The 9,260-nt window shown below is 49.2% G+C and overlaps 1 pseudogene; it reads right to left on the bottom strand.

Annotated features, from left to right (window-relative positions):
* Positions 1–3,531: 3,531 nt before the first annotated feature.
* Positions 3,532–7,730, bottom strand: LOC142591462 (uncharacterized; annotated as a pseudogene).
* Between the last annotated feature and the right edge of the window lie 1,530 nt (positions 7,731–9,260).

Genomic DNA, 9,260 nt, shown 5'->3' with positions numbered 1-9,260 from the left:
CACCTGCAGTACTTTGCTTGCGCCATTCACTTGGCGCCGCCGACCACAGCAGCTCGTGTCGGCGCAGCGCTGTCGCTTATACTCGTCGGATCAAGTCTCATAACACTGATAACGACATGGACTGCGTGTTGATGAGGAAGAGTCACAATGCTTACGCTTACTCAGACAAATCCCAGAGGAGTTCCTGTGTGATTTTTTTACCGGAAATGTGCAGTCGGTGGTGACGCAGAGTTGACAATGCATGCAAGAGGGGTGCGAAGCTTTTCTTTTTGTGAGTGTTTTGCCGAGCTCTCAAAGATCTCCTCAACCTAAGACTTGCTGATGGCTGTATGTGGTTTTTTTTTATTGTCGCATGCCCTCGAACCGCCATGAATCCTACTGTGTATAACATTAGAGCAGTAATCACGTCCAAGAGTAAATGCAGCCGTTAATTGGGCTGCCTAAGGTTTGCGGCCTGGCGGCAGCTCCCCTGCCCTCCCTCGTTTCCGTTGACAAGTTAGGGGGAGGGGTTTAGAGCAATGTTACACCCCCCTCCCCACAGTGGCGTAGCCAGAAAATATTTCGTGTGAGGGGGCCGTTCCAATTGACCGTGGAGAGGGAAGGAGCTGGGCCATTGCCATAGTAGCAAAACATTTACTGTTAGTGAGCGTTACAAGTGCCCGGCGTGCCCCCCTTGGCTACGCCGCTACTCGCCCTCCCCCCCCCGCAATCGACGCAAATCGAGCTATCAGGACGTGCATGACGCGCACGCATGACATAACATGAATGACATGCCACGAAGCTGGCATGGATGTCGTGACAACATCATCATCATCATCAGCCTATCTTGATGTCCATCGCAGGACGAAAGCTTCTCCAGCGATCTCCAATACGCCTGTCTTGTGCTGACTGATTCCACGTGTCTTCAAGTTTCCTAATTCCATCACATCCACCCTATTCTCTGCAGTCCTCGAGTGTGCTTCCCTTCCCTTAGCACCCATTCTGCAACTCAAGATACACCAGCAGTAATCTCCCTTACGCATTGCAATGTCTGCCCAGCACGACTTCTTCCTCTTGATGTCAACCAGAATATCAGCTATCCCCGTTCGCTCTCTTATACACATCGCTGTCTTACAGTCTATTATTGTCATGCCTAATATTTTTCATTCCATCGCTCGTTGCGCGGTCCTCAACGTCTTCCCATGCTTCTTTGGTAACTTCCAAGTTTTGTCCCCATATGTTAGTAACGGGAGAAAGCAATGATTAGCAGTAAGCTCCATGGTCATGATTTAGTAATGCCTGGCGTAAGCTCTCCAGGTATTTTTTTATTTTTGTTAATTTCCTTGATCAGAGGCCCTTTCGAGTAATTAACCTCAATAAACGTGTTTCGGCGCAGATTCTAGAGGCTGACTGCCGACCATGACATTTTGTTCTCTCGCCAGGCTGTGGAACATTACTTTTCTCTTCTGCGTACTAACTTTCAATCAGACTTTTACACTTTTTGCGCTAAGGTTCTCAAACATGTGTTGCAAATATTCTGCAGCGTTGCTGAGTATGCCAATGTCATCTGCAAACCGTAAGTTGGTGAGCTATTTACCGTTTAGCCCTCACTCCTATCCATTCTAAGTCTGACTGGTTGCACACCTTTAAGTATTCAGCGATAGCATTGTAAATATTTTGCCTTTGATCATGCGAAGCCTGTTGCATATATCCGTCTATGCAAAGTCGGTGCGTTAGTGTCATCCGTTCGATATCAACGTTCGTGGGACATTTCATTTTTGACTGCTGTTCGGAGTCAGTGCGCTGCTGCCTAGATGACCCGATCTAATCATTCCAGCTACCTGATTCAAGCGCAGGTAGGGCGCATTTCATGTATAAACAATATCAACGTGTTAACTGCCAATGTTCATTTATCATATGCTGTAAGCTTGTTCACTTACTCCCTTATAATTAGGGTGTAAATTAGAAAGACTGGGGTGTTCCAATGGTGTTGTCTTATTTAACACCGTTTTCCGTTAAAAAGGCTGTTTCAAGGGTGTTTACAAGGGTGAAAAGATAAGTACACCCGAATTACTTCCATAAGGTTGTGAAAATAAGGTTGTGAAAGAGTGATATAGTATAATTCCTCAATGGAAACAACCAAGTATGTGCAACTCGCCCCGATATCTTATTGGGCTATGGCGGCGTTCTATTAATTTCTAAGTCGCGGCTTCATTCCCAGCTGGAGAAGTTGCATTTAAATGGTTACAGATTTTGAAAATATTCGCGTGGGCGCATAACATTAACCTATACTTGTTCAAAGGTAATCGGGAGCTCCCCAATACGGTGTGCCCAGAAAGCTGCTCGTAGTTATGGGACGCAATACCTCATGATTGTTTTTGATTCCGAAGGAAGTGCCCGAAGTGTTGACTGCCACTGTATTTGCGCAACTAACAAAATAATGAGCCCGCCACATCTCCTAATTTTCCTACTCTTTGCATAGCATGGCCGACGACTTTGGCACTGAGGTTGTCATACACTGTACGATGGTATTCACACGTGTATTTATTTTTTTTGTCGCTGAAACTGCACTTCACGCGCGAACATTTTAATGCTCTAGCTCAGCGCGAGGCGCGCCACCGTGATAAAGAATTTACTCGAATGTTGTATTTGACTGTGTGTGTTACCCCACAATCTGGCGCAATTAGATTCTCTGCGCAACACGAATTGTGTAGTGCTACTTTCTGCTTTACCTGAACAGGAAAAGCAGATGGGTGGGCCTAAAAATTAATCTGCAGAAAACAAAAATTATTTTTGACAGTCTCGTAAGAGAACAACAGTTTACGATAGGTATCGAGGCAAAGGAAGTGGTAAGGGAATACAGTTACTTAGGGTAGGTAGTGACCGCGGATCCGGATCATGAGACTGAAATAAAAAGAAGAATAAAAATGGGCTGGGGTATGTAACGGGGGGCAGGCATTCTTAGATAATGAGCAGCAGGTTGCCATTATTCCTCAAGAGAAAGGTGTAAAACAGCTGTGCCTTACCAGTACTCGCATACGGGGCAGAAACCTCAAGGCTTACGAAAAGGGCTCTACTTAAATTGAGGATGACGCACTGAACTGTGGAAATAAGAATGATGGGTGTAACGTTAAAGGATAAGAAGAGAGCAGGTTGGGTGAGGGAAAAAAGCGCTAGGTAATGTCATCTTGGTTGAAATCAAGAAAAAGAAATTGGCATGGGCAGGGCATGTAATGAGGAGGGAAGATAGCCGATGGTCATTAAGGGTTACGGACTGGATTCCAAGGAAAGGTAAGCGTAGCAGGGGGCGGCAGAAAGTTAGGTGGGCGGATGACATTAAGACGTTTGCAGGCATGGCATGGCCACAATTAGTACATGATCGGGGTTGTTGGAGAAGTATGGGAGAGGCCTTTGCCCTGCAGTGGGCGTAACCAGGCTGCTGCTGATGATGATGATGACCGTGACGCGGCCATGACGTCTTCGCGGCGTGTTCGGCTGCGGCCGCAGCCGAAGTGCGGCTGCGGCCGCAGCCGCACTTCGGCCGCAGCCGCACTACTCCCTTTGGTAGCCGCGCCTGCCCCTCTTTTGGGGTGGCAGCCTCCCTCCGGTTTCGCTCGGTCGTTGCCTTTCGAGGGCCGCCGAGATCTGCTGGACGGCCTGGGTTTGGACATCATGGTCATAGCACCTCGTTGCGGCCTCGAGCCGCGGCCGCATCGTTGTCATCGTCGCAGCTTCGCGCGGATTTTTGGCACAGTCCCAATTGATGTGAGCTGCAGTGGCTCTTTCCTTTCGGCACACACAACACAGATCACTTTCATAAACACTTAGACACACGTGCCTCATCAGCACCGGGGTGAATAACGACCCCGTTTGAAGTTGTCGATATAAAACCGCCTCCTTACGGGTCAAGCCCGGATGAGATGGCGGCATAGTCCTTCGCTGTAGTCGGTACCATTTCACAATTTCGTTGTAGGAAGTCATATGGTCCTTGGTTTCCTACCACCACGACGGGTCGACCGCAGTAGCAGCGGTAGGGTTGGTTAGTCCTCGCGCCGCCGCGTTCGCCGTCTCGTTGTGGTTTGCGTTGCCGCGATCCGACACATCACTGCCCATGTGGGCCGGAAACCACTTTTTCACAACACACCGACTTTCACTCGCGAGATCGACCATACGCCACACACGCGCGGCTTCACCACACACCCTTGCTCTGGCGTAATTTTTCACTGCCCTCCTAGAATCACAGAGCACAGCCGTGCACTCGGGGTCGGCGATGGCCAGTGCAATGGCCACCTCCTCGGCTTGATGCGCCCCTCGAATCCGCACACTCGCCGCTGTTCTCGTTGCACCGGTCGATGCCCCGACGACTGCAGCGGCGAATGCCTTTCTGTCATGTTGATACTCTGCCGCGTCCACAAACATGGCACCCCTGTCTTTGGCATGGAGATCGATGAGCGCCTTGGCCCTCGCCGCCCGCCGCTCTTTGTGGAACTCAGGGTTCATGTTTCTTGGCACCGGACATACCCGTAGCCGTCTACTAATTGCGTCCGGTACAGGCACTTCAGTATTTTCGCGTCCCGTTTCCTTTGGTCCCAGGCCTAGGTCATGCAGTACTTCTCTGCCCGTTCTTGTTTCCGATAGCCGCGCGAGCTGAGCGATCCTCTGCGCCTCGGCGATTTCCTCCAGGGTGTTATGCACTCCCAGGGCCAGGAACTTGTTGATGCTTGTGCAGTCGAGAAGTCCGAGTGCAACCTTGTACGCTTTGCGTATGAGCGCATTGATCTTATTTCGTTCGCACTGCCTCCAGTTGTGGAAAGCAGCAACGTATTTAATGTGGCTTATAGCGAAGGATTCCACTAGCCGGGTGAGGCTTTCTTCCTTCACGCCTGCTGTTCTGTGCGACACCCTCTGAATGAGGCGGATGGCCGTGGTGACTTTGGCTGCCAGACGATTGACCGTCTCGCCGATGACTCGTTTGCGCTCAATCAGCATCCCCAGCACTCGTATCTTCTCGACAACCGGGATCATGTGACCACCGATCGTCTTGATCTTTATTGTGTCTTGCTCTCTCGCAGGTTCGTTGCCTTTCGTCTTCCTAGCTGCCCTTTTCAGAGGAATCACCAACAGCTCAGACTTGCTTGGGGAGCAGACGAGCCCAGACCCGTCCAGCTGCTCTTCGATAGCGTCAACCGCCTCTTGCAATGTATTCTCGATGAGTCCGTCGCTTCCTCCTGGGACCCAGAGCGTTATGTCGTCGGCATAGATGGTGTGTCAGACCCGCGCGACTCGTGAGAGGCGCTCGGCCACCCCTATCATTACAAGGTTGAAAAGTAATGGCGAGATTACTGAGCCCTGGGGGGTCCCGACACTGCCGAGCTTCTTCTTTTGGAGCCGCAGGTCACCGGCGATGATTTCGGTAGTCCGCTCCGTCAAAAAATTCTTGATGTACGCATATGTTCTCCTGTCCATGTTTAGCCGTGACACCTGGGCCAGAATAGCAGAGTGTCTCACTTTGTCAAAAGCGCTCTGCAGGTCCAAACCCAAAGTGGCTCGCTTGTCTTTCGTGTTGGTAGTGTCATCGAGGATCTTATTTTTCAGTTGTATCATGGCGTCCTGAGTTCCGAGCTTGTTTCGGAACCCGATGACGGTGTTTGGGTAGAGCCCCGAATCTTCCAGGTACCTCTGCCACCTGTTAATGAGTACATGCTCCAACGCTTTGCCCACACAGGACGTAAGCGAGATCGGCCGGAGGTTCTCAATGTTGGGTGGCTTGTCCGGCTTAGGAATCAAGATGGTCTTGGCTGCTTTCCACTGTCGGGATAATGATCCGGCTCGCCAGCAAGTGTTGAGGTATGCCGTGAGGTTCTCGATGGCCGCTTCGTTAAGATTTTTTAGCGCTCTGTTCGTAACGCGGTTGGAACCAGCGGCGGAGTTGCTGTTGAGATCGTGCAGGGCAACCCTTACTTCCCACACTTCAATGTCTCGATCTAGCCGCTCGTTTGCTTCGCCTAGGTAGTCAGGGTGCGTCTCTGTGGGAGTGACCGGGAGGTACTTGTCGTCGAGGCGTTTCTTCACTTCGTCTTCCCCGTGCTCGGTCAGCTCCCTGTGGATGATCTTGGCCAGGTTGTGGTGCTGGTGAGACTTGGTCGTGGTCGCATCCAAAAGATGCCTCAGCATACTCCACGTCTTGCCGCAGTGCAGCTGGCCGTCCGCTGCGTTACAAATCTCATTCCATTGCTGAGTGCATAGCACTCGGCTGTGGGACTCGATCTCGTGGTTGAGTTCGGCGACCTTCTTGCGTAGCTTTCTGTTTGTCCTCTGCGTCTTCCACCTTGACAGGATGGACTGCTTGGCTGCGATGAGGTGGGCGAGGCGGCTGTCGGCCCTGTGGACACGCTCGTCTGTCTCGACTTCCTTGATGGCCTTTTCTACCTTGTTTACAGTCTCGGTGCACCACTCCTCAATGTCCGTAATTTCGGTCTGCTCCTCGGGTAACAATCCTCGAAACGCGTCCCAGTCAGTAAATCTATGTCTCCGTAAGCTTCTGCCAACTTCGTCGTTACCACCGAGCGGGACAGCGACTTCCACAATGTAATGGTCACTTCCCTATTCGTGGCCCGTGTTTCGCCATTCCAAGTCCGCCATACCACCGCCGTTACTCCTGACGAAACTGAGATCGGACGTTGTGTATCGGGTGATCTAGTGGCCGATTCTTGTAGGGTATGCTGGGTCGGTGATTAGATTTAGTCAGAAGTCGGTAGCATCTTGCATTAAGGCCCTGCCCTTTGCCAATGTTTTGGTGTAACCCCAGGCTTGATTCGGCGCGTTAAATTCCCCGCAGATTACCAGCCTCTTGTCGGGCCCCGCGACGTTGCACGCTTTGTGTAACAGTGCTTTGAATTTCTGCTTTCCGTGTGACGGGCTACTGTACACGTTTACCAAAAAAGTGCTTTCCTTCTGCTATTTCCCGGTAACCACCTCTACCATGGTGTGCTCGATTTGGCTTTTGCTCACTAACTTGTGCTCGACGTACGTGATGCCTTTTCTCACCAAGGTGCAAACTCCCCTGCCGTTACTGCAGGCCGCGGTCCGGAGGCTTGGTGGGCTGGCGTGGGACCGGTAACCTGAGAGCTTTACTTCCTCAATGAGGGTCTCTTGCAACATGATAATATCTGGCTTTCTTGGTACTTGTTCTAAGTGTTGATGAAGTACAGCCTTTTTCCCAGCAAAACCGTTGCAATTCCAATGCCAGACCAGGAGGCCTTTTACTGCTGTTGTGGTTGCGGTGGTTGATGTCCTATCCATGTTTGCTGAAAGTTAGCCATTTGCGTCGCCAAATTCTGTACTGTCGTAGTTAATTGCTGGCACGTCTGTTCAATTGCTATGAAACGGTCGGTGATTGTGTTGGTGAATGTTGTGCGAATATACTCTTCAAAGTGGTTGAGCCTATCTTCAAGGTTGTCTACCCTATCGCTGAGTCTCCGCTCTTTAAGATTTTCAATTGCTCTTCTCTTGGGTGCTGGACTCGCCGAGGCCGCGTTCTCGGTCCACGGGTTCACCGCTACTTCTGGTTCATCCTCGGTCATTGCCATCTGCTGTGGTTGTGGCGATAAGTGCTGTGCCTGCTGCTGCTGTAGCTGGACCGTCATCATTCTCTTGATCTCTGCCATTTCCTTACGGATCTTATTGATTGTCGCCTCTAGTTCAGTGTTCTTCTTCCGCAACGCCTCGTTTGCTTCTCTTAGCACCTTCATTGCCTCACTTTCGTCTTTAAATTTCCCACAACCACTTCTAAATATATCAGGCCGAAGCAGGACCTAAATGACTTTCAGCAATAAGGCCACCCCCTAAACCTAGGAATGCATGGCGTCGCGGTCAATGAAAAAGGATCTATCGAATAGGAATGACTTCGCCAAGAATGTCAATCAGCCTTCTCAGTTCCACTGTGACGTTAAGCGCATGCAGCGATTGTCGACACGTCAAGGAAAACCCCGGGTTTAATGACAGATTTGCACGGCTATCCGTGAAAGCTACATCGATTGCCAAACGTGTCGAACTAAGAGGAAACGATGGCATTAGGACTTTCGATAACATGACTCCCTTAAATAGGAAACTTCATTGGAAGGTTTATGTAGGCCAGTCGACAATGCTGCAGCGAGTTCACGGGAGCGGCCGAAACCACGGCCGCTCCGGTGGACTCTGCTAGCGTTTTTTATTCTCGCAGTACGCGCACGTCAGCCGCTTTTCTTCGTATGCTTTGGCGGTAATTGTTGCGCAACCACAAGCTCAGTTAAAAATTTTTCTGGTCGTCCGATGGAACGATGTTTGTCAGAAAGGAACCCGAATTATGTGCAATCAGAATTTCATGTGAAGAAGACTAAACCAAGATCACGTGAAACCTTCCTCAGTGGTCTTTTCAATATTCTTTTTGCTATGAGAAAGAAACATATAATAAAATGTTGAATACTTTATTAAATTAGAAAGAGCGCTGATTTTGTTCCTGAACACAATTTTTCTTCAACGCGCAGCGTGTGAGGAATAAGCGTGAGGAAATCGAAGGTAATATGCACACTGGTGCTTTCGTTTTGACATCGTGCTTTGAATTGAAACTTGTTTTTTTTTAACACTGAAGTACTTTACCTTGAAGGTTACAACTATGTATCTCCCTTTGGAAGTGGGGAAATACGGAGGCGGTGTGTCACTGTACATTAAAGAAAGCCTTCCTTATGAATCTTGGTGTGATGGTTGAACAGTATGGAGTGATTATGATGTAGTTAGTGTGACACACCGTAACTTCGCAATAATATTTGCATACCGACTTCCTTATTGCAATATTTATGCATTTCTTGAATGTAGAAAAACACTTCTTCAACGTGTGACTCTAAGAAATAGTTACAGTGGCTCCAGGTGACCTAAACGTTTATATTTAAAAAAATGGACCCTCTCAATTAAAACTGTTAGAAATAATGGTTTTATATGGCTGTGAAGATATTAATCTTCCCCCTCGGATAAGTGAGGCATCAGAAACGCTTAAGGATGTATTTTGCAGAAATTTGTTGCCTGCAACTGTTTCGACTGCAGTACTTCGGCCTGGCGTAAGTGAGCACTTACACTGTAAAAAAATTCCGTCACTATAAGGAGGATTTCCGTCATTAACTGCGGAATTGCGGGTAAAAATACGGCGAAAGCTGTGGTTAATATACGGGAATGCTCTCGTGTAAATTTTTACGAACATTTCACTGTAACAATACAGTGACGACACTGTTTTGCATGAAACAGACAGA

The sequence above is a fragment of the Dermacentor variabilis genome, chromosome 8 (assembly GCF_050947875.1).
Source record: "Dermacentor variabilis isolate Ectoservices chromosome 8, ASM5094787v1, whole genome shotgun sequence".
Taxonomy (NCBI): Eukaryota; Metazoa; Arthropoda; class Arachnida; order Ixodida; family Ixodidae; genus Dermacentor; species Dermacentor variabilis.
Note: the sequence above shows the minus strand (reverse complement) of the source record. Positions and strands in the feature narration are given on the sequence as shown.